General features: G+C 33.9%; 1 long non-coding RNA gene across 1 annotated transcript in view; it reads right to left on the bottom strand.

Annotated features, from left to right (window-relative positions):
* LOC134733094 (uncharacterized) overlaps positions 1-24,738 on the bottom strand; it is a 159,668-nt gene that overhangs the window by 13,289 nt on the left and 121,641 nt on the right. The gene's annotated exons all lie outside the window — the stretch shown is intronic.

The following is a 24,738-nucleotide window of genomic DNA, read 5'->3' as shown; positions in this document are numbered from 1 at the left end:
ATATTTTTATTTTTATTGAGTAACTGCTTAGCAATTGCTAGGCCATTGGGCAATTTATAAGAAATTGCTAACTTTATAAGAAAATGCTAAGACTTTTTTGAAAGTAATTGTACCATGTTATCCGTCGATCAACAATCAACATTTGGTGTCGTCACTTCATTTCCATCATTCAAGATGTTAGTGGTCTCTGTGTGATTTTTATTCTTATTTCCCTGACAATTGATTTTACTTACTTATATGTGCATATTTTTCTTTGTGAAATGTACAATCAAATCTTTTGCTGATATTTTTAGCTATACTTTTTCTTTCGTTGGATGATGAAGCCTTTGTGAAATATATATTTTATAAATATTTTGCCCAGTTTGTGGCTTATCACATTCTAAATTGGGACTTTATATTCAGTTTTGATGAAGTTTAATTCATATAATTTATATTGATGGAGTTTCAAGTCCTGACTATACCCAAATTATGAATAGAATCCTCCTATGTTTTTATATGACTGTTAAAGAAATTAAGACAATTTTTATATAATTACTTGCATAGGTAACATTTCTGCCACTCTCTGTTCCTTCCCACACATCAAGGTTACCATCTGTTGTCAATTTCCCTCAGTATGAAGAATTTCCTTTAACATTTCTTGTACTATAAATCTACCCTTCAAAAATTCACTCAGTCTCTTTTAAGTAAACATAACTTGCTTTCAGCTTAAAGTTGAAGAATATTTTTAATGGATGCAGAATTTGAGATTTTTTTTCCTTAAATCACTTTAAATGTGTTGTCCCATTGTCTGCTGATCTCCTTTGTTTCTGATGAAAAGTCAGTGCTAACTCCCATCATCTTTTCTCTATATATAATGTAATGATTTTCAATATTTTCTCTTTACATTTGCTTTTCAGGAGTTAGCTTACAATACGCCTAGGTATGGTATTCTTTATATTTATCCTGTTTTGTTTTCCTAAAATTTTTGGATATAAAAATCAATTATTGTCACAAAAATGAGAATTTTTGGCAAGTGTATTTTCAAATTATTTTCTGCTCCATTATTTCTCTCCTCTTTTCCTGAAATAGCAAATACAGATATGCTAGACTCATAGTATTGTTCCACAGGTCACTGATAATATGTTAACTTTTTAAAACCTTTTTTCTCTTTGTTCTTCAAATTGAATAATTCCTATTGATTTCTCTTCACCTCCATTAAACATTTCTTCTGTCATTCCTAACCTGCTGTTAAGCCCATCCACTGAAATTTTTATTTTAAATTTTGTACTTTCTGGTTCTAAAATTTCCATTTTTAAGATACAGTTTCTATTTCTCTGCTCTGATTCTCCATCTTTTCACTAATCAGAACCATGTTTTTCTTTAAGTCCTTCTACAATAAAAGCACTGTATTAATGTTCTTGTCAGATAGTTTCAAGATCTGATTCATCTGAGTAAATTTATGCTGACCTTTTTTTCTTAATTATGATTAATATTCTTCTGTTACCTCACATGTCTAGAAAATTTTGATTGGGCAATCTAAATTGTGGAGGATACCTTGCAAACACTCTGGATTCTATTATCATCCTCTGAAGAGGTTGATTTGCATTCCAGTAGATAGTTAACTTGGCTAAATTAAAATTCTTATCTTCCTTATATTGGGCAGTGGTTAAAATCTCTGCAAAGTCCTTTTAGTATTCAGCTGTCATTTTGCATAGTCCAGAGGTCAAAAAAGGATTTGGAAGAATTTACACACGACTTTCTTATTAGATTCCAGCCATCTGGCACTATGCATCACTGGGTGGCAAACCACACAAATGCAAGTATCCCCAGTTTCTGTCTACCTCTCGTCACTGTACAATCTTTCCAATACTTGCTTTTCTTTATATTTGACGTCTGCTGGCAGGTTAATCAATACACTCTTCTATAACAGTATCAGTAAAGTTCCAACATTTGTTTATAACATTTTAACATTTCTCAAATATCCCTCTAAAATAGTGTTATTTAATCAGATATTTGGTTTTTTAAAAGAGAACATAATAACAGAGGATAAAATTATTTTTGAGATGTCCCATTATTCAGATTGTTTGCATCAAATGTGTTATATATGTAGGCATCTAAACACTTGAATTTTTATTTTTCATCTAGACAGTTGATTGCCGAATCATGGGCTAATGTAAGTCACCAAGAGGAACTTAAGCATTTATCCTGAAGCTCTCTGTAACGTTTAATATCTGCTAAAATGTTTTTATACTTTCTTTATAACAGGCATTGAAAATATCTCTCGTTTAGAAAAAAAATCAGTCTCTCCAGATTAAGAAGCATTATATTTTACTCTATCACACTGCAGAACGCAATTGACTGTCATAGTAAAGGAAATGGCATACCAGTGAAATGAGAACATAATTATTTTTTACTTTTCTTAAAATATGAAGGAAGCTATCATTTAAACCTTACTTCAGTGTATTACATTCAACAAGTTCTCTTGAAAGAGTGGCAGCAAAGCTATTACGCTGTCAACCCCGACACAGAATGGCCGTGTTCCCTAAGGGTTTGTTTAAATTTAAAGTAGATAAGAACAGTAAAGAAATATAATGTAATCGAGTAAAAAATGTTCAACATCACTGTCATCCATTCAGTAGTAAATACATATAATGCAAAACTACTGCAAATTGTGTATATAGTATGCAAAGTTAATATCTAAATAGAAATATTAGATATTAGTTCCATTTCACATGTTTATATTTTAATTCTTAAAAAGCTCAAAACAATTCTATCATTTATAAGAAAACTTCACACAAATGTGAAGGAAATATATCTATAGTCCCCTCATAGTGATTTAACCGAAAAGTATATCTACATACATTCCATACAAATCAAAAGTATCCTTTAACCACAGTACTCTCAGGCAATTTTCCTTCTTAACATTTATTTCAAGTTTTTATAATTTTTTGTCTGTATGTCTACTTCTTTAATTTCTGTTTATTCTATTTTCCATTTGGCTCCTAGAGTTTAGAAACCATATCTATTTTGTTAAATAACATATACCCAGGCTGGGCACGGTGGCTTACATCTGTAATCTCGGCATTTTGTGAAGCCGAGGTGAGTGGATCACCTGAGGTCAGGAGTTCGAGACCAGCCTGACCAACACGGCAAAGCCCTGTCTCTACTAAAAATACAAAATTAGCCAGGCATGGTGGTGCATGCCTGTAATCCCAGTTACTCAGGAGTCTGAGGCAAGATAATCACTTTAACCCGGGAAATGGAGGTTGCTGTGAGCCGAGATCACACATTGCACTCCAGCCTGGGCAACAAGAGCAAAATTACACCTCCAAATAAATAAATAAACAAACAAACAATATATACCCAATGCCTGGCTCAGTGTCGGGGGCATAATAGGCATCTAATAAATATGTATAGAGTAAAGAAATGACTAAATTAACAATTAATAAATATACAGCTGAAATGCATACCTACCTTTTTTCTTACACATTCCTCTTCCAAATACACTTACTATAGAATTTTGATCATACAAAGTATATGTAACTTCAGTGACTGTCACTAAATTTAGAAATTTCACAATGGAATATTCCTTAAGATTTATAACCAGGTTTTTCCTCATAGTTTCTGGCCACTGTTACACAAAATCACCAATTTACGTATCTCTTGACAATATTCATGAATGCTTTAAAATTAGACCAAGGAAAAACATATTTATAATAATTGTCATCATTGATAACCTAAGAATTTTTTGGCAAATTCATCACTAACTAGGAAATGTTTGGGCTTTAAACTGAGTAGTCACGTAGTCAAATAGTAAAGAATTGCTCACAAAGTACCAAGTCCACTGAAGATGCTGAATAACTAAGGAGAAAGTCAGCAATGTATATTTTAGGTAGAAATCTTTTAAGTGTTTACTGCTTTCATAATTTGCCAGAGACTTAATTTTGTTGTCTACAATATAAAATTAGTAAGATTCATAAAAATACTACTTGATTCTCATTTCTTCATTATATCCTGCAATGGAGAGTTGATCAAGAGAAATATGAGTACTTCTAATACCAAATTATTTAAATTTTTTTTTTAAATTAAACAAAATGGTACAATCACTTTGTTAAAACCATTGTCAGTTTCTTAAAAAGCTAAATATGCAGCTACCCTATGACACAGCCATTACATTCTATTTTATTTTCCAAAGGAATACAAATATGTATCTACAAAGAGTCTTGTATAAAAATGTTTATAGCAGCTTCATTCATAACAGCCCAAAACTGGAAATAATACAGATATTTATCAAGAGAGGTATGGATAAATAAACTCGTTTTGCTTTTACAAATTGTATCAGAAAATAAAATACACCAGTTTATTGATACAAGCAACATCATAGATAAAAAATTACACTGAGTGAAGGTAGCCAATCAGTACATAATGTCTGATTCTATTTATTTGAATTCTAGAAGACACCAAATGAACCTGTGATAGATACTTGCTTCTATAGGGAATATCAACTGAAGAAGGACACAAGAAAACTTAATGAAGTGAGGAAAATGTTCATATATTAATTCACATATACTAATCAATCTGAATGATGGATATGCATAATATTTGAGTATTTCACTATATATATAGTTCAATTAAAAATGTTATTCAGATAATTGCTTAACAGAGCATCATTATTGCAAGATCAGAAATTTTTATATCATGACATCAAATATAACATATGTTCATAACATACTTTTTATCTATATTATACTTAGGGAAAAATCAAACATCAATTACTACTTACTCTGCTTTAAAAAAACAGAACTATCTAATTTTCCAGAAAGAGCAGCTGAGGCAATGTTGAAATGTTTACAAGTTGAAAAATATAATGTATATGAAAACACAGTATAAGTTAGAAAGTTTTAACATACATTATGAATGTAGTTAAAAATTTTATCAAAATCTACAAAAAAAGTCAAAAATTCCCTCTTCTTGAATTTTCTTTTAAAAGGCTCTTTAGAATATATCTACTGGAATTCAGAAAATTATATCAATTGACCCAAATTAGTTTGAAGATGAGTAGAAGTTATATAGCAGAAACTACCTAAGTAAACACAGAAAACTATTCAAAATTTAAAATTCACAGATGAATATACATTCTTTAAAGGGATGCTTTAATTCACAAGGGAATTAACTTGTAAATTCTAAGTCTAGTGGGGCCAGCTTGCACTGGTTCACAAGAACTAAATGTGTACATCTCTTCCCTATGCTAAATGATGTCACACTGGTAGCTTGAAATTAGCTATGGCGGGTGCTATGGTTTAGATATGGTACATTTAGTTTCACCACGTCTCATGTTGAAATCTGATCCCCAGTGTTGGAGGTGGGGCCTGCTGGGAGTGTTTGGATCATGAGTGCAGAACCCTCATGAATGAATTGGTGCTATTCTCATGAGTGTGAGTGAGTTCTCAGATCCTGCTAGAATTAATTGCTAAAAAAAGTGTGGCACCTTCCCTCCCCCTCACCTTGCCCCTTGCTTCTGTTCTATCACCATGTCATCTCTGCACAAACCTGCTCTTGCTCACTTTCTGCAATAGCAGTCTGAGGCCCTCACCAGAAGCAGATGATGGTGCCACGCTACTTGTAAGCCTGCAGAACCATGAGTCAAATAAACTTTTTTCCATCATAAATTACGCAGCCTTAGATATTCCTTTACAGTAACACAAAAATGGACTGAGACAGTAGGAATATTTACACTATGCAATCAGCAAATTTTGGCCAGGTGTGCTGGTGGACACCTTTAGTCTCAGCTACTCAGGAGACTGAGGCAGAAGGCTCTCTTGAGCTCAGGATGTCAAGGCTGCAGTGAGCTATGACTGTGCCACTGTACTCCAGCCTGGGCAACAGAATAAGACCATATCTCTAAAAATTAACAAAAATAAGAAGAAAAGGAAAGAAATCAGCAAATGTTACAGTTCAAGACTTTCTTCCCCAGACTGCCAGCTGTGAGACATTTACCAGCACACCACTGTCTAAGCCATGTTAAGGGAGTATAAAATAACATGAATACAAATAATTGAATGTAACTTCTTAAGAGGTCCATGTGATACATATACATATAGTAGGTAGTGATGCGGTGGCAATCTGTGATGAGCTGTTGGTTGAGAGAGTAGATTATGGAGCCATAATATCTGAATTTGAATCCTGCTTCTGCCTTTACTAGGTGTGTGACCTTGATCAAGTTACTTAACTTCTCTGGGTCTCTTATTCTTATATGGGAAATTAGGATCATACCATTGCCTACCTCATAGAGTTGTTTTAAAGATTTAAATGAGATAATATACACAGAAAAGTTCCTTGCATTCCAAACATTCTAGTAATTATCACTGTTATTATTTGAATATGGACTTGCACTATTAAAGATTTAATCCTACACTTTAAGCCTGTATTGCTATCAGGAATAACATTTTTAAACTTACATTTTCTAATTGGTTGTTGTGCTATATAGAAATGCTACTGATTTGTTTACATTGATCTTGAGTCCTTCAAAATTGCTGAACTTTTTCATTAGACACAATGGTTTATAGGTAGATCTTCTTGAATTATTTGTGTAACAAATAATATCCTTTTTAAGTAATAATATTTTATTTTTGCAAATTTTTATACCTCATTTATTTTCTTTTTTATTGCTTTGGCCAAAAGAAATGATGACTGCATCTTTGTCTTGTTTCTAACAGTGAAATAAACATTTCTCAAATTCATCATTAACAGTGATGCTTACTATATGATTTTGACAAACACTTTTTACAAAATTAAGGGAAGTTGCATTCTGTCATAACTTTCTAAGATATTTTACTATAAAATGTTATTTAATGCTATCAAATCTTTTTCGACCTCCATAGCAACTACAATATTTTAGCCAGGTGTGGCGGCATGCACCTCCAGTCCTGGCTGCTTGGGAAACTGAAGTGATCACTTGATCCTGGGAGGGAGAGGTTGCAATGAGCCAAGATCACACCGCTGCCCTCCAGCCTGGACAACAGAGCGGGACTCTGTCTCAATAACTAAGAAGAAAGAAGAAGGAAGAAGAAGAGGAGGAAGAGGAAAAGGAAGAAGAATTATCCATATGTGTTCACTAGTGAATTTGGCCTCTAATCTTTTCCTTGTCCAGTTTTGCTATCAAGGATATACTACCTGCAGTATCATAAAAAAACAGGGTAGCTTTCTTCATTTTTATTTTCTAAAAAGTTTGCAGGCAATGGGGTTATCTACTCTTTGAAGGTTTGGTAAAACTAATCTGAAGAAATATTGGGATCTAATACTTTATGAAGTTTTTGCTGAGTAGTTCGATTTCTTCAATGTTTCCGGGTCAAATCAGACATATTTTTTTCTTGAGTCATTCCCTACCCACCCAGCTCCTTATAAAACATATAAAGTGTTTTATTTGTGCTTCTATAACCTTATCTTTGCTTCTCAGTAGGTAAGCAAGTAAAGCCAGACTTCATCACCCAGTTTAATTAAAGATATGGGCCAGTAGCAGTGGCTCACACCTGTAATCCCAGCACTTTGGGAGGCCAAGGCAGGCAGATCACCTAAGGTCAGGAGCTCGAGACCAGCCTGACCAACATGGGGAAACCTCGTCTCTATTAAAAATACAAAATTAGCCAGGTGTGGTGGCGCATGCCTGTAATCCCAGCTACTCGGGAGGCTGAGGCAGGAAAATCTAAGCTTAAACCCAGGAGGCGGAGGTTTTGGTGGGTGCAGATCGTGCCATTACACTCCAGCCTGGGCAAAAAGAGCGAAACTCCGTCTCAAAGAAAAAAAAAAGAATTTATATGCATTCATTAGTGAATTTGATCGATATGTTTATTTATACTACTGTCTTTGCCCTGTTTTGCTATTAAGGTTACAATAGTCTCATTAAAAAGACTGGAATGATTTTTCTGTTTTTAGTTTACCCCAATTTTTAGCCTAAAATCAGATAATATTAACAAGTTGTTTCACTTCCTCCAGGTGTATTTTTTGCCATGTACAAAAGACTTCACCCATATTTTCCAAAAGTATTGTATAATTCCTTGCTATTCAGAGATGTCTACAGACCAGCAGCACCAACATCACCTGGATGCTTACCAGAAAGGCAAGATCTCAGGTCCAACCCAAGACATACAGAATCAGAATTCACGATTAACAAGATCACCAACTGGTTTATAGGTAATTAAATTTGGAGAATCGCAGTTATAGATCCTTAGATGCATCCGATTATAAGTAAGCATTGATTAAATAAGGATTCATGATCAAATATATTAGGAAAATGCTGAGTTAAAGGAAGTTTAACAGTGTCTTTACTATGGGGCTTACCAGGACCAACTAACGTTTCTGAGAAGGAAATGTTACAGAATTAGTATTATCCAAAATGCACCATAAAATCACAATGCTAGTTAGGATGGAAATATAATCTCTAGAATCAGGGCCTAAAAGTTATCTTTACAGCAGGTTTGAACAGCCATGCCATACCAAATGGGAAAAGGAAAATACAAGGGATCCTACTTAAGGTTGTGATCCTTAAGCTAGAATATACAGAGGTTTTAAGGCCCTGAAAGAACCCTGTGTACATTTGTGTACATTTAACTGTAAGATACTTCCTACTGTTGAACCCCCTAGCATGCCTTCTATTGGCTTACATGTCTACTTCTCTCACTACATTATTTGAGAAAGGACTGTAAAGATTCCAGGATTATATTAAAACTTTTATGATTTTAAAATATAACAATCTAATAAATTGTTTATATGAAATACAAATCAACCTGTAATGTCCTATTTATTTCTTAATTATAAGCTAAATTTAACCCATATTTCAGGTAGCTATACAAATGTTAATAACACTCATTTATGTACAAAATATATGTTTAAATTTTATAAAAATCTAATGCTAAGCTTTTGCTGCAAGACCTGAAAAAAAAAAATAAATGAGACCAGACTTGCCCTCCCATGGGTATAAAACAAAGCATAAATAAATAAATAAATAAATGTACTGGAACAGAGATATAAAACAAATTGTTTTCAGACATGAAAACAAGCAGTGCAACACTATGATCCCTGGAAGAAAACAAATATACATATGTGATCCTAAAATCATTGTTGCATTCTGACTGGAAGTGCTTTCCAGACGCAAAGCAAGAAGTCTCAGAGTTGAAGAAAAAGAGATAGCACTAGGGGAAGTTTGAGAAGCTAAAATTTGCAGGAGAGAGTACCACAGTTGATGAAGCCATACAGAGAAACAGCTAGAGGAAGCTTCACAGTGTGGGCCCTGAATTGTTTGCCTAATAATAAGTAGTTCATATATATGGTGAAACTATGAGGCTGAGCAAAAACAAGCAAGGGAAGCTGTAGGCTAAACAATTCCCAAAACTCTAGCCAGGATGTAGAGACATCCTTGAACATTTAAAGCATTTGCATGTTAACCCAAAAGTGTCATCTCTTGGCAGTACAGCTAAACTAGCCTAGAATAAACTGTATTTTAAACCTAACATAGCTGATCATAATTTAACTCCCTGCTAAAACAAAATTCAACAAACTTTAAAACAAAAAACTCAGGCACTCAGTATTGTAACACTCAAACGCCCAATCAAAGTTATTAGACATGCAAAGAAGCAGGGAAATGACACTCATTACCAAGAGAAAACTCAGACAATAGAAAGAGATCCTAAAATGACAGAGAGGATGGCAATAGTAGATAAAGACTGTAAAACAGCTGTTGTAAATATGTAGTGCTAATGGGTACACACACTTGTAAAAATTCATTGAACTGTACACATAGGAAGGGTGCTTTTCATATGTAAATTAATCTTTAACTGGGTAGTTTATTTAATATAATGCTTAAGTTTTTAACTTCTATACTATTCTTACATTATTAATTTTATAAATTTAATAATGTCCTTGGATCGAGTCTCCTTATTCAAAGCAATTATTTCTTATAGAAAATGATATACAAATGTTATTACTCCTCCAAAGTATAGTGTACATGTAATACACTCTCTTCTGCAACTTTTGTTAGCTAATCTTACAATCTTTTCATTTTTAAATATAATTCATAATATTAATGAAAGCTATAATATGATCAAACAAGTATGACATATTTTGATGGCTGAAATTTTGAAAAATTCATTATTAGGCCATAGAGATACAATATAATCATATATATATTGAGAAGGTATAGCATGCATTGGACAACTTAGCTTTTATATGGGTAAAATGTTAGGAACCTGGAAATGTGGCAGTATAGATTTAATTATGGTATAATTTAAAGAATATTCTGTATTAAGGTAAATTCAGTTATATTTTAGAAAATATTCTTTCTAAAAAAAAAGAATAATAATAATGAATGTGGAATAAATCCACAAACACCTTCAGCAATTGCACCTAAGGTTATATGGCATGGGGATTCAGAAAAATAAAAATATTGGTTCCTACCCATATGGGCTTACAATCTCAGTGGCTAAGAAGACCGATAAAAAACAGACCTATCCCAGATATATATACATATATCAGTACTAATAAAATCACAAAAAAAGATACAGCTTCATTCACTGAATAATTAAAGCATGATTTTCTGTGTGGCTCATTCAGCAATTAATCATGCATTGCCTTCTTACAGCCCTTTCCCAGTTGTCCTTCCTTTTTTATTTGTAATGATACTAAAGCGCTTAATTCAATATAGCTTTTCATATATGTATGTGTTATTCTCTTTCTTCAGGACAGGAACCATATTTCATGGGCAAGCAATATGGTGTGGTGAAAAGACTTTCTGAAACAGATTCAGAAATAACTGAGTTCTAATTCTAAACTGAGTTGCTATTCCACTAACAAAACTATCTTCTACTTCTAAAAATTATCTCATAATAATGAGATCACCTGGAATGGTGATCTTTACAAAATACGTATGCAATTAATATGTATGTAATTAATTAAGTTATTAATTTGTGATATCAATAAATAGAAGTTAGCGTTGATAGAAGACAGAAAAACAGATTAGTATGTCTGCGAACAATAAATCCAAACAAATCTATTGTTTTTCCCAAAGAAGAAATAAACTATGGCTCACAAATGACATGAATACTTAAAATATCCTCACAGGTAGACACTACCTACATATAATTCTACTATTTTATGGATTTATGCCTGAAAATAGCTATAAATACTCATTTCCAACACATAGAAATAATATTGAACAAATAGAGAGGTGGTAACTTTTATTTTATGCTTTGCTTTCTGTGGTAGAGTTTCTATGACCTTCTAATGAAAACATTCAAAAGATAAAATCTTGCAACTATCTCTGTATTAATAATAATGATAATAATAACTACCACTATTTCATTTTTTGGGAGACTACTCTGTATCAGGTACTACATAAGATTCTTTTCTTTCCATTTAATACTTACATTAACACTATTATCCTCATCTTATAAATGACAAAACTGATATTCAGAAACACTAAACAATTGATATATGATCATATCGATTTATTTAGTTTTAAAAGGAAGTATGATTTAAAACTAGGCCTGAGTCATTTGACTATAACAGATTGCCTTCTGATACTATCATAAAATTTGTAACTCATTTTGTATTATTGAATTAAATAGGTAACATTCTCAAAACAATTACAGGTATGATGATACTTGATATGCACTAAAATTTGCAAGTCAGGTAGGTATAAATAATATGATTAGGGAAAATGCTCTAATTAGAAGTTCAGTGCCTAATGTTTAGATATAATTGAAAAAAAAATTATATTGAAAAAATCTGTTTATAAACAAAAAGTCTATATCTACTTTTAAACTGCTAATGAGTATTTAAAAATTAAATGTTATGCAAATAAATCCAATATTGACTTTAAAGATATGAACTATTATTTAAAGTTACTTAAAATATGTATATATGTACACATATTTCCCATTTTATTAAATGTAAAACATAATAAAAATTTTAATAACATGAAATGTCATAACTCATGTCAAACCAGAATATCTATTATCATCTCTGACGATGTAGCTAAAATATTGAATTATTTGTGTCATAACCTATCCCTGATATGGATTATTTCTGCTATGTCTCTCTTGCATTCTGGAATGAGAACCTAAGACATTATGTGCATACTAGTATGATATGCCCAATTTTTCAATTTAAAAATTAGATGACTATTGAAATGGCCACAACAGTGTCAGCATCTTTGATATGTACTTATCTAAGTAGAATTTAAAGTTGGGAAAAAAGCCTATCATCAATAAGACATACATTGTTTTCTTAAAAAAATTAATCATGGACCACTCAAATGCTACAACAGACTCCCCAAACACCAGCGATTTGAAAAGAAAAAATAAACAGAACTTTTAGAAATAAAAATATAATAATTGAAAATGAAACAAGAGGAAAACTTTTAAAAACAGATTAAACAGAACTGCAGAAAGAATCAGTGAAGAGAAATACAGTGAAGAAATCAGGTAGTTGGAGCACAGATCATAAACAAGACAGAAAAATAAGGGAAAAAATTAAAGACATAAAATATGGAATGAGGGAAGCTAAGATAACTTTAAACAGACTAGAAGTGGAGTGTGAAAAAAAGGAAGAACAGTCTATATATGAAGAGAAATGACTAAAAAATGTCCAACTGGTGAAAGCAATTAAAAGAATACATGCTTAGGCACATCATGGTAAAACTGCAGATAACCAGGTAAAAAGAGGAGGTGAAAAGCAGCTTAGAGGAAAAAAGCCAGATCCTCTACAAATGAAGCCTCACCTCACTGGTAACAAACTCCTTCACATCAGTAATAGAACTCAGAAGACTACAAAATATTATCTTCAAAGTGCTGAAACAACTGTGTCTGAATAAACTGTATTTCTAGAATGAAAGTTAAATCTACAAAAATATCTGTATTTAATAATTTCTAAATGGTAGAGATTTTATTGAAAAAAGAAAATAAAAATATTAAGTCACAAGAGTGATCAGATCCAAGTGTTCTAAGATCCTAGTACTACAATTTAACTTTAGTCTTCAACTATATATGGTACATTTCAAGAATGCCCACTAAAATAATAGTTATAAAGGGCATAAATTCCAAAACAGAAGATGGAGAAAATGGAATAAAAAACAAAGACATGCAAAATTTGGTCAATCCAAAATGAAGAAAAAAGACACAAAAAAGTAGGGCATATACACAGATAAAAAAGACATAGTAAGACAAATAACAATAGTCAAAATAAATATGAATGTAATAATTCTTCAGCTATACAAAAGAAAATGTCTGACGGGATATTTTTTAGACTCTAGTTATACTAAAATCCAAACTGACATCACCAAATGCTGGTGAGGATGTGAATTAACAGAAACTTTCACTCACTGGTGGTGGAAATACAAAATGGTACAGACACCTCAGAAGACAATTTAGCAGTTTCTTACAAAACTAAACAAAATCTTAACAAATCCAGCCATCCTAATCTTTAGCATTCACCCCAAATGAGTCGAAAACTCATATTCACACAAAAACCTGCACATGAATGTTTTTCAGCAGCTTTATTAGCAATTACTAAAACTTGAAAGCAACCAAGATATCCTTCAGTAAGTGAGTGGATAAACAAACTGGAACACTTATAAAATGTAATACTGCTCAGAAATAAAGATAGATGAGCTATTAAACCATAAAACGACATGGAGAAACCTTAAGTACATATATCTAAATGAAAGAAAACAATCTTAAAATGTTACATTCTGATGATTTCAACTATATGATGTTCTGGAAAAGGCAAAACTATGGACACTAAAAAAGATCAGTGATTGCCAAGGATTTGGGGGAAAGGAGGCAAGAATGAATACGTAAAGCACAGGAGATTTTTAGGGGATCAAAACTATTCTGTGTGGTATTACAGTGGTGGCTACATGTCATCATACATGTTTCAAAACCCATAGAATGTACAATACAAAGAAAATCCTAATGTACTCTATAGACTTTAGTTAAGATTAATAATACTGAATCAATACTGGCTCATCAATTGTAACAAATACATCATACTAATACAAGACATTAATAATAGGGCAAACAACGGGGGATGGTGGTGAGGTTGTATATGCAAACCCTGTATTTCCTTCTGAATTGTCCTGTAAAATAGGAAAATTCAGAAGAAATTGGAGTTTGCATATACCCTCTAAAACTGCTCAAAAAACAGTCTATCAATTTTCTAAAAAAACTGTAAAAATAAATAAATGACATTTTTAATACCAAAAAATTCACCTATAGAGACTCAAAACAAATGTAAAACATACACTTTTGAAAGTCTGTAGAGAAATGGAAAAAAAAAGATATATAAAGCAAATGCAAACCAAAGGAAATCTGAAATACCCAAATACATTTCAGACAAGATAAAACCAAATTGCTACTAGAGATTAGAAGGACAATTTTGTTATAATAAATCATTAAATTCATTAGGAATATATAACAATTCTCAATTGTATGTACATAATTTAAAAGTCCCAAAATATACAAAGAACAAGCTGAGAAAAATAGAAAAATTAATAAATCAAAACCATTAAAAGAGACTGACACTTTGAAATACTATTAGGTTACTTAGACAAAACTAACGGTTATAGGAATGTATAACAATAAAATTAACAAAATTAATTTCATATACATCACTAAACCATACAATCACTAATTAGAGAATACACATTCTTTTCAAGCACTGTAGGGTCCCCCAGGTTTCCACGCCCAACAGGTCCTCCAGGTCTCCATCCCTACCTTGTTACCCTCACTGACATCCTCCTCCTTTTATTCTGTGTCCTAACTTAGAAAGATTAAATGCCTTGATTATTCTGTGACCTTGCCAGCCGCATGTTTTTTCCCAAAGGATGTAAACCAATCCAGAGCCTTGAACAGTCCCAGGCACTGATAAAGCTATTCAGGTTGAGGCTCAAAAACACTAAGAGATTAAAATCTTGCTAAATATGTAGAAAGTACCCCTCCAACCCAACTAGCCCCCGGCTACTGAGCCAAAATCCTTAAACTCATATGAATCTTATATGAACTCCATTAACCCATTACCAACTCCCTAACGTTGGTCGGGGATACCTAGGTAGAACATCTTTGCCTTGCTATCTGCCTGGAGGACTGTGCAGCATGCTGTAAGTTTCCCTGTGCTTTGGACAGATCACCCTAGTGTTCAGTGCTTCTTTGGAATTCCAACCAGCCCCATCACGGAAGGTTTAAAGCAGTACTTTGCAGGAACTCTCTTGCAGCCAATCTTGGGGTGACTCTTACCACGGGTTTAGTCAAAGAGAAAAAGCAAACATAATATTAATGAATATTGACCATATTCTAGGCCAAAAAGTAAGTCTTGAAAAATTTCAAAACGTATAAAGACAGATCACCTTCTCTGATCAGAATGTAATTAAATCACAAGTTTGTAAACACAAACAAAACTACCAACATACATTTTAAAAACACATAGTTAAATAACTTAGGGATCAAAAAATAAATTAACCATAATGGAAATTTTAAAATACTTAGAAGCAAATAATAATAAGAATACTACAGATAATAACTGGTAAAATATCATTAACTTAGTATCTAGAATGACATTGTAAGTTTAAATGCTATATTAGTCTTAAGTTTTGTCTAGGTGCCTCTGAATAAACTAATCCAAATAAATCCTGCTGCTCTTCACAATAAAAACTCCCACATTTTTAAGAGTATGATTTGAGTTTTATAGTTATTGATGGTTTATGAAATCATATTAATATATTTTAATTTTTATCTCATAAAATTTCTAAGAGTTCAAAGAAATTTCTAAACTTCTTTGTTCCTGAAATTTTTCTTTGAAAGTATTTTTGATATCACCAAAAGTTTATACTATATACTTACAAATATCTGCAGAAGAAATAAACATGCTAAAGATACATTTAATAGCATCATAAAATTATTGTAGGTTGAGCATTTATAAACAAGAAACTCATCTTCAAATAAAAGAAAAAAACCTTAATTTTATAGATACTCTTTCATGTGGAAAATCCAGTGGAAAATGAAGAAACTTAACAAAATCATTTCAGCCAAAACAATATATTGCTTAAATGACTACTTAAATCTGCTTTGAAAACTGCTATGTCACAAAAAACTAAATTGTTGTTACATCTTGAAGTATTTATTACTGAGTTATCCAGAAATATAACTTTGTGTTCATGTGTGAAATTTAGCTAGATCTGAAGATAAATACTTTGAAGAGTTACTTTTAATTCCCAACTATTTTCAGAAAGGTCAAATGGTGAATCTTTATAGTGAGCACAATAAAACAACTTCCATATTATTATTACTAAATATAATGTTTACATATATATCAACTTTTACAGAAGGTCTTGTGACAGAATATCAAAATTTTGTCAAGATGCCAAACAAAATTGCATGCTCCTGTCATAATTGCTTCTCCTTACATAGTTCCAGTAGACAATATTTACGCAGACTACAATAAGAAATGGAGTCCAGCAAGGTATGCAATATTGTGGTCCTGCTCATAGACAACTATGCAAAAAAATGCCAATATAAGACTGATTCAAAATTAATAAAGTTAAAGCACACCGATATAAACATAAATTTAAAATTACAGTTCTACCATAGTCTGGATATCTTACTCTACCACTTTGTCATTTCTATAGCTCCACAAAACAATTTTTCTTATTTTTCACATATTATTCCTTTTCTATCCCCTCTGTTTTAAATCAGTGCTTCAAAAATCTCTTTAAGTGATCTAAAAATATTACCATATCAATAGCACACCTTTAAGGCTACTGGTATTTTAAATTACAAACTAATTAACATTTTCTTTCACAATCTCAAAGCATCAAACTTGTATGAATAGGTTTAATCATAAAACTCCAAATTACTTGGTGCTTTAAAATGCCTTCTTCCTATAATGCCTAATAGTTGAGTTAAGCAGAAAATTATAAATGTAATTAGTTAAATATAGTACTGAAATTACAAAGATATAATTTGAAATGATAGAATCCTGCTGTCAACACACAATATTTTAACTATGAAATATTTCTGTATTCACTAAAATGCATCTTTTTAAAATAATTTAGTAGGTTCTTTTAATATTAAAAATTTAGTTATAGTGATTATTTTTCACACAGCTCTAGAAAAATATTTTGAAAATAGGATTATTGAAGAATTCTCCAGAATTGACAAGGAACTTTTTTACAAAAATAAAATTTCCGAAATGCACTTGAAGAGCTATACTTTAAGTCCAACTTATTAAAGAGAAAATATCAGCACAGGATATATATAAAGCATTTTAAAAAATAATGTGACAGCATCATAATTCTCTTTGATTTGTAAAAGTAATTGAACACATTTTCTACCAGTGTGGCCACTGATCTTCACCGAAAATGGCGACAAAGATTCTCTGCTTGGCATCTCTAGTCAGGCTTCTGATTCTTCTGCTACGCCCATCTCTGCACTTCCTTCCAAATCCAGTTGCAGCAAACAACTTTGCTAAGTCAGTTTAGCAAGAATCCTCTACCTTCAATATCTGATTATCCTCTCTACTTGATCAGGTTCCTCAACCTTCGTCACTCCTTAGGTGATGTCTGACCACCCTGGCCTGAGTTAAGTAAGAACCCTGTGGCCCGGCACAGCGGCTCATGTCGGTAATCTCAGCACTTAGGGAGGCCAAGGAGGGCAGATTACAAGGTCAGGAGATCGAGACCATTCTGGCCAATATGGTGAAACCCTGTCTCTACTAAAAATACAAAAAAATTAGCTAGGCATGGTGGCACGTGCCTGTAATCCCAGCTACTTGGAGGGCTGAGATAGGAGAATAGCTTGAACCAAGGCGTCAGAGGTTGCAGTGAGCCAAGATCGCACCACTGCACTGCAGCCTGGTGACAGAGAGAGACTCTTTCCAAAAAAAAAAAAAAAAAAAAAGAATCCTATTAAGTCAGTTTAGCTAGAATCCCCCTTACTTCCATATTTCCTCTTAGTAATTTTCCATCCACTGATCACCCTGCTCTTGGGTTATAAATTTACCACTTACCCATTCTGTATTCAAAGTTAAGCCTAATCTCTCTTCCCCACTACCAGACTCTGCTATGGTGGTTCCTATAGCTATCACGATTGTCCTGAATTAAGCCTCCTGTGCTTTAACAGGTGTTACTTAAAAGTTGTTTCCTTAACAATGGTAAATTGCTTTATGTTAGTCTATTACAGGATTTCTTTGAAATGGTGCTGTTTGAGAGCTTTTATCTCAGTGATGGTTGCGCAGGGACAAAGAGAGATTTTTCAGTGTTCTAGACCAGAACGGCACCTGAAAGCAGACTAAGATACCAAATAAAAAATCACAATTTACCAGATAACCTTCAGTATGGAGAGGGAGAGGACATAAATTGCTAGAAAAAAGGCACACAGTAAAGTTCTAGAGAAATAAATAAAGTCTCTAACAGCCAAAGCCAGGTCCCAGGTGAACTGGAAACACTAAAGGTAATTACAAAAACCATCAATCAAAATACAGTAGAATATTAAAGAATTTTTCATAGCTACACTCTCAAAAAGGTTTGCAAGTTTATAAAACTATTATCCATCTAAAAATTTTTGAGCTACTCCTGTATTCCAGTCACTGAAGATAGAGCATGAAGAAAAAAGTCAGTATCTGCCCTCAAATAACTTTCTGTTGAGTGATTAGAACAACTACATTCTTTTTAGGCTCTACTTTGCATTAGCTGTACAGACATTTACTAGTTACTCATTTTCTCTAAATTATCAAGTCCTAGTCTGTTCAATGGGAATTAAGTACTTGCCCTGTCACCTTTTGTATCTATTGTCATTAAGGCTATGCAGTCCATGACTTAATTTCTCCTTTTGGATTTTTAATTAAGATACAACTTTATATTTGGATGTGAAAATTGTAAAATCAGGAAAAATCAAAATGTAAGTACCCTAAGGGCAGTAACAGTCTCTACATCTCATCTATAATGTATCACTATTGAAGGCTAGAGACAAAAGTAATTAAAAAGAACCTCATTGATCCACACAGACCAGGAAACATCTATCTAAAACTTAAAATTCTAATAACTAGATAATTAAAAATTATTTCTGAAATTATATAGTACATCTTCCTACTTAAGATTTAAGAAAGAAGAAAACTCAATTTTGGAAAGGTAAAAATGATTTGCTCAAAGACACAACGTGTCAGTAGTAGAGTCGGAGCTGATTCCATGTACAATGCATTACAAGGTAGTGCAATGGACTGAATGTTGTGTCTCCCTCAAAATTCATTCCTTGAAATCTTAATCCTCAATATGACAGGATTAGTAGGTAGGGCCTTTGGGAGGGAATTAGGATATAAGGATGGAGCCCTCATAAATGGAATTACCACCCTTATAAAAGGGACCCTCCTGCCTTCTTTCCATCATACAAGCATAAAACAAGAAAATGGCAGTCTCTAACAAAGACGAGGGCCCTCACCAGAAGCTAATTATGCTGGCACCCTAATTTCAGACTTCTAGCCTCCAGAACTGTGAGAAATAAATTTCTGTTGCTGATAGGTCACCCAGTCTATAGTATTTTGTTATAGCAGCCCAAGCTAAGGCACAGCGTGGAAGCTAAAGCAACTCCATCTTGCATGATAATCTGCCATGCTGACTTCTGATTAACCCCAGTTTCAGGAGTGCCTCTAAAATTTCTACTTTATCTACTGTTAAGAGCAGTATTTACCATAAATCCTGCCCTTAAGCAAATTACTTCAATTGTCTTGCAAATTCCTTCTGAAGCACATGTAATCTTTCACAATAGTATGGTGGGGGTAGGGGGTGGTAATGGTGCAGGGATTCACCATCTTGTCTTGCCAACACCAAGGCATGGCTTCTGTTTGTAAGTCCCTATTAATTGTTTGAGAAACTGGATTTGTCAGCCTTTTTCTTTGGCCTCTCAGTTTCCTCTTTGGGATTAAGTTTGCATAGACCTGCTCACCATGAAATACACAGGGTCTCCCGATATCTGATTTAGCACCCTTTCCAGGGATAACAAGAAAATGGTCTGTCACAGTCCCTTTCAAATCCAAGATAAAAGTCACTAATCTTTCCCTTGGGTTACATGAACCCAAGCTTTATGTAACAATCATTCTGAACTGAATGTCCCAGGGAGCCACTTCTGATTGATCAGATTTGAAAGGCAACTCTATTTTATGTCATATTTTCATGTATACAGAACTGCAGCAAGTGGAGGGGAAGCAGTTGTTTCTTTCAGCATATTCTCCAAAAGTCACAAATTTTCAGGGATTTGGGGAAGGTAAGTGTTGGCAAAATGTTTGCTAAACTAATCAAATTGCGTTCTAGCAGAAATCCCCAACCCTCAGACCATGGACCAGGATCAGTCCATGGCCTGTTAGGAACAAGCCACACAGCAGGAGGTGAACAGCAGGTAAGCGAGCAAAGCTTCATCTGTATTTACAGCCCCTCCCCATCGCTGGCATTATGGCCTGAGCTTCCCCTCCTGCCAGATCAGCGGCAGCGTTAGATTTTCAGGGGAGCGTGAACCCTATTGTGAACTACACGTGCGAGGGATCTACATTGTGTGCCCCTCATGAGAATCTAGTGCCTGATAATGTCACTGTCTCCCATTACCCCCAGATGGGACCGTCTAGTTTCAGGAAAACAAGCTCAGGGCTCCCACTGATTGTACATTATGATGAGTTGTAAAATTATTTCATTATATATTACAATGTAATAATAATAGGAATGCACTTGAATCATCCTAAAACCATCCCCCCCGTACCCAGTCTGTGGAAAAACTGTCTTCCACAAAACTAGTCCCTGGTCCCAAAAAGGTTGGGGACCACTGTGCTAGAGGAAACAAGCACAGTAGAAATTAGGAGACTGCAGGAAAGAGTTACCCAGCAGGCCTAATTGCTATCCCTTGAAAAGCCTGCTTACAACTTTGGCCCTTGACTGGCATCTGGAAACTTGGATATCAGAAGTGTTCCCACTATTCTTAGAACTTGAAGGGGTGGGCTCACTGTGCCTAAACTGATTGCATAAACAATATAGTTTATGCTGAATACTTGCTTTTCTTCTGAGAGTCTGGAATTTTGGTACATGCCAGGCAGAAGGTGCCTCCCTGACCACCCCCCAGTAAAAATCTTGGGTGCAGAGCCTCTAAGAAGTTTCACTGGTTAACATTTCACATTTGATGTCACAAATCATTGCTGGAGGAATTAAGTGCTTCCTGTTTGACTCCACTAGAAGGCTTTGGAAGTTTGTGCCTGGTTTCCCCATACACCCTTTCTTTTCACTGTAATAGCTCATAACATGAGGATGACGATATGCTGGGTCTGGTGAGTCCGCCTAGCAAATCATCAGACTTCGGGGTGTTATTGGGGCCCTCCTGACAAAGATACATTTAAAGAAGAACACAAAAAACAGCTCTAGTAGTGCAGACTCCTCCAGACGACTACCTCATGATGTTAAAAATCAGCTAGGAATGGTAGTAACTAGATGAAAATATTTCTCCATGAGCAGATTAACAAACAAGAAAAACTAGTTGCATATTTACTGAAATCCTAATACAGCTGTACCTCTTAAAGGAGTCTATTATATTAAAAATTTTCCACTGCAAAAAAAGAATTCAAGAAAATGATCTGCAGAGTTTAAAAAGATACCTCAAATATTCACATAGGTATTTATGATATTAATAAAACACATCAAAAGTGTAACAGACCTCTGAGATATTAAAAAAGTTTTTCCAAAAGATATTTCATGAGATGAAATGACTAAAAAGCAGCTAAATTTTTATGTTCACAGTGCTATATAATATTCATAGTAGTTTAAAAATAAAGTTGTATTTTTTTAAGTCAAGGTTTTTCTGGCATGTAGGTCAACTATTTCATGTAGGTCAATGATTTAGAAAATCAAGTTTTTGTTATTAGAGTAAAAAGGCCAAAACAGAATGCATAATTTGTAACATGTTTTAATCATTATTAATATTCTAACAACTATAAAAATACACAGCTTTAAATGTTGTTTTTGTATAACAATTACAAGTTGTCATATAATAAAAATATATTTCTGTAAAAATGTAGCTGGGCACGGTGGCTCATGCCTGTAATCCCAGCACTTTGGGAGGCCAAGGAGGGAGGATTGCTTGAAGCAAGGAGATCAAGACAAGCCTGAACAATTCAAGATGAGAACCCATCTCTATAAAACATTAAAAAGAAACTGGTGAAGCATGATTGTGTGCACGTGTAGTCCTAGCTACACAGAAGGCTGAGGCGGGAGGATTGCTTGAGCCCAGGAGTTTGCAGTAAGCTATGATTGTGCCACTGCACTCTAGCTTGGTTGACAAAGCAAGACTCTGTTTCTAGAAAAAAAAAATGAATTTTAAAATCTATTAAAGTTATCCAATGTCTGGCTCTTTGCATTTCAAGAACACATATTCTTAAAAATTGAGCTTCACAGTTTGCTCTCCTTAATGTAAATTATTTCCTGAGGGAAATAATGCACAATTCTATAAGTTGTCTATTAAGAAAGATAACTGCTAGATTTTAAAGCCAGATCAATATTTTCCAACGTTGTTTATTTTTTTTAAACCAAGAGAATGCATTCTTTTCTACTTAAGAAACATGTCAAAATGTTTTTCACAATGAAAGGCAGCAAGCAAAAGAAAAAAAAGAGTTACCTCTTTTTCTGATGATATTAAATATGCAAGTGGGAAAGATTAATACTTTGAAAATCTAAAGCAAAAGAGCAGAACTGCTACATATACTTGCTAAAGATGCGAAAAAATTCAGCATCAGTCTCCTAGATATCCAGGATCTTTATTCATATAAGGATAAAACAAGAGTAGATAGTAAACTCATTTAGGTGGCAAATCATTCCACTTCCGATCATGGCCCATGACAGGGAATAGAATAATGAGCAGTTTGAGGTTAGGGCTCAGTTCACACAGAGATTCCTTTTCCTGACATCTAAACTGAATGTAATCACCCAGCATCTTAAATTTGTGTGATATTAAAAGAAAAGTTATGGTTTTATACCAACATGTATATCTGTATGTATGAATTCTAACCATTATAGATAGTACCACAACACACACACACACACACACACACACGGAGGATAAAGCTTCTCTCTAAGCATATACCAAAAGCAAATAACATCGATGGGATGGTGGAAAACACAACCCCCAAATACAGCACCTCAGAAATTGAGAAAATAGCGGAAACAGGAAGGTCACACTATGACCTCTCACACTTTTCCTCTGAGAACTGGCCATAAAAGAATTATCTGACCTGAAAGTAGGTAGTAAGATCCTGATTCTAGAGAAGTCATCCCCTATATCCAGAAGGATGGAATGGCTTATAGAAAGGCCAAGAAGAATCTGAACAAAGAGGTCTTGCTCAGTTCCTCCCCAGTTTATTACCATCAGATCATACCCTTTTGTCCTCCAATCATACTTCTGCACAACTGTTCAAAAAACTGAATTTTCTGCCAGGCGCGGAGGCTCATGTCTGTAATCCCAGCACTTTGGGAGGCCGAGGCCGGCGGACCACCACAGGTCAGGAGTTGGAGATCAGCCTGGCCAACATGGTGAAACCCCTTCTCTACTAAAAATACAAAAATTAGTGGGGTGTGGTGGTGGGCACCTGTAATCCCAGCTACTCGGGAAACTGAGGCAGGAGAATCGCTTGAATCCAGGAGGCGGAGGTTGCAGTGGGCCGAGATCACGCCATTGCACTCCAGGCTGGGCGACAAGAGTGAGACTCTCTCAAAAAAATAATAACAATTTCCCTGTGGCTTTGGGTCTTTCTGAAGATTTCAGTGTCTCATAAAACTTATATTAAATAAATGTGTTATGCTTTTCTCTTTTTGCTCTGTGTTTCCTTATAGGGGTATCAGGCATGAAACTTGCAATGAGTAAGGAAAAGATACTACTTTTTCTCCCTCCTATGGTCCGAATATTTGCATCCTCCCAAAATTCCTATTTAGAAAGCTAATCTCCAGTGTAACAATAATAAGAGCTGGGCCTTTAGTAGGTGACTAGGTCATGAGGGCAGAGCCCTAATGAAAGGGATTATACCCTTGTAAAAAGAAACTCAAAGGAGATTGTTTGCTCCTTCCACTATGTGAAGAAACATAGAAGACACCATCTATGAGAAATGGGACTTCACAAGACACAATCTTCTGGCTACTTGATCTGGACCTTCCCAGCCTCTAGAACTGTGAGTAAAAATTTCAATTGTTTATAAATTGCCCAGTCTAAAATATTTTGCCCCAAATTTACTAAGACAATTCCCTACAACATAAAGGAAAAAAATTATTGGTAGATATGACTACAAAAAATTTTTTGAATTGCATACCATAAATACAGAAGTGTGAATTGGTACAATCTTTTATGGAGAAAAGTAGAACAATACTTTAAAACACCCTCACAAATGTACACATTTTTTAATTTATCAGTACTATTTCTATGAAATTATTTTAAATGAATAATAAATGACATGCTTCATAGATTTGTTTTTAAATTGTCACATTTTTAACAATGGAGGAAACATTAAAAGGTGGGAAAGAAGAAAGGAAGGAGGGGAGAAAAGAAGGAAGGAGAAAGAGTAAAGAAGAAAAGGCAGGGCAGGGAGGGCAGTGAAGAGAAGGGAAGGGAAGAAAAAGAGAAAGGGGTGTTGATGTTCAACAATAAGCAGTTAGATAAATTGTATAATTCATTTCACAGTATATATATTAAATTTCACCATTAA

Source organism: Symphalangus syndactylus, chromosome 17 (genome assembly GCF_028878055.3).
Source record: "Symphalangus syndactylus isolate Jambi chromosome 17, NHGRI_mSymSyn1-v2.1_pri, whole genome shotgun sequence".
NCBI classification, from domain to species: domain Eukaryota; kingdom Metazoa; phylum Chordata; class Mammalia; order Primates; family Hylobatidae; genus Symphalangus; species Symphalangus syndactylus.
Note: the sequence above shows the minus strand (reverse complement) of the source record. Positions and strands in the feature narration are given on the sequence as shown.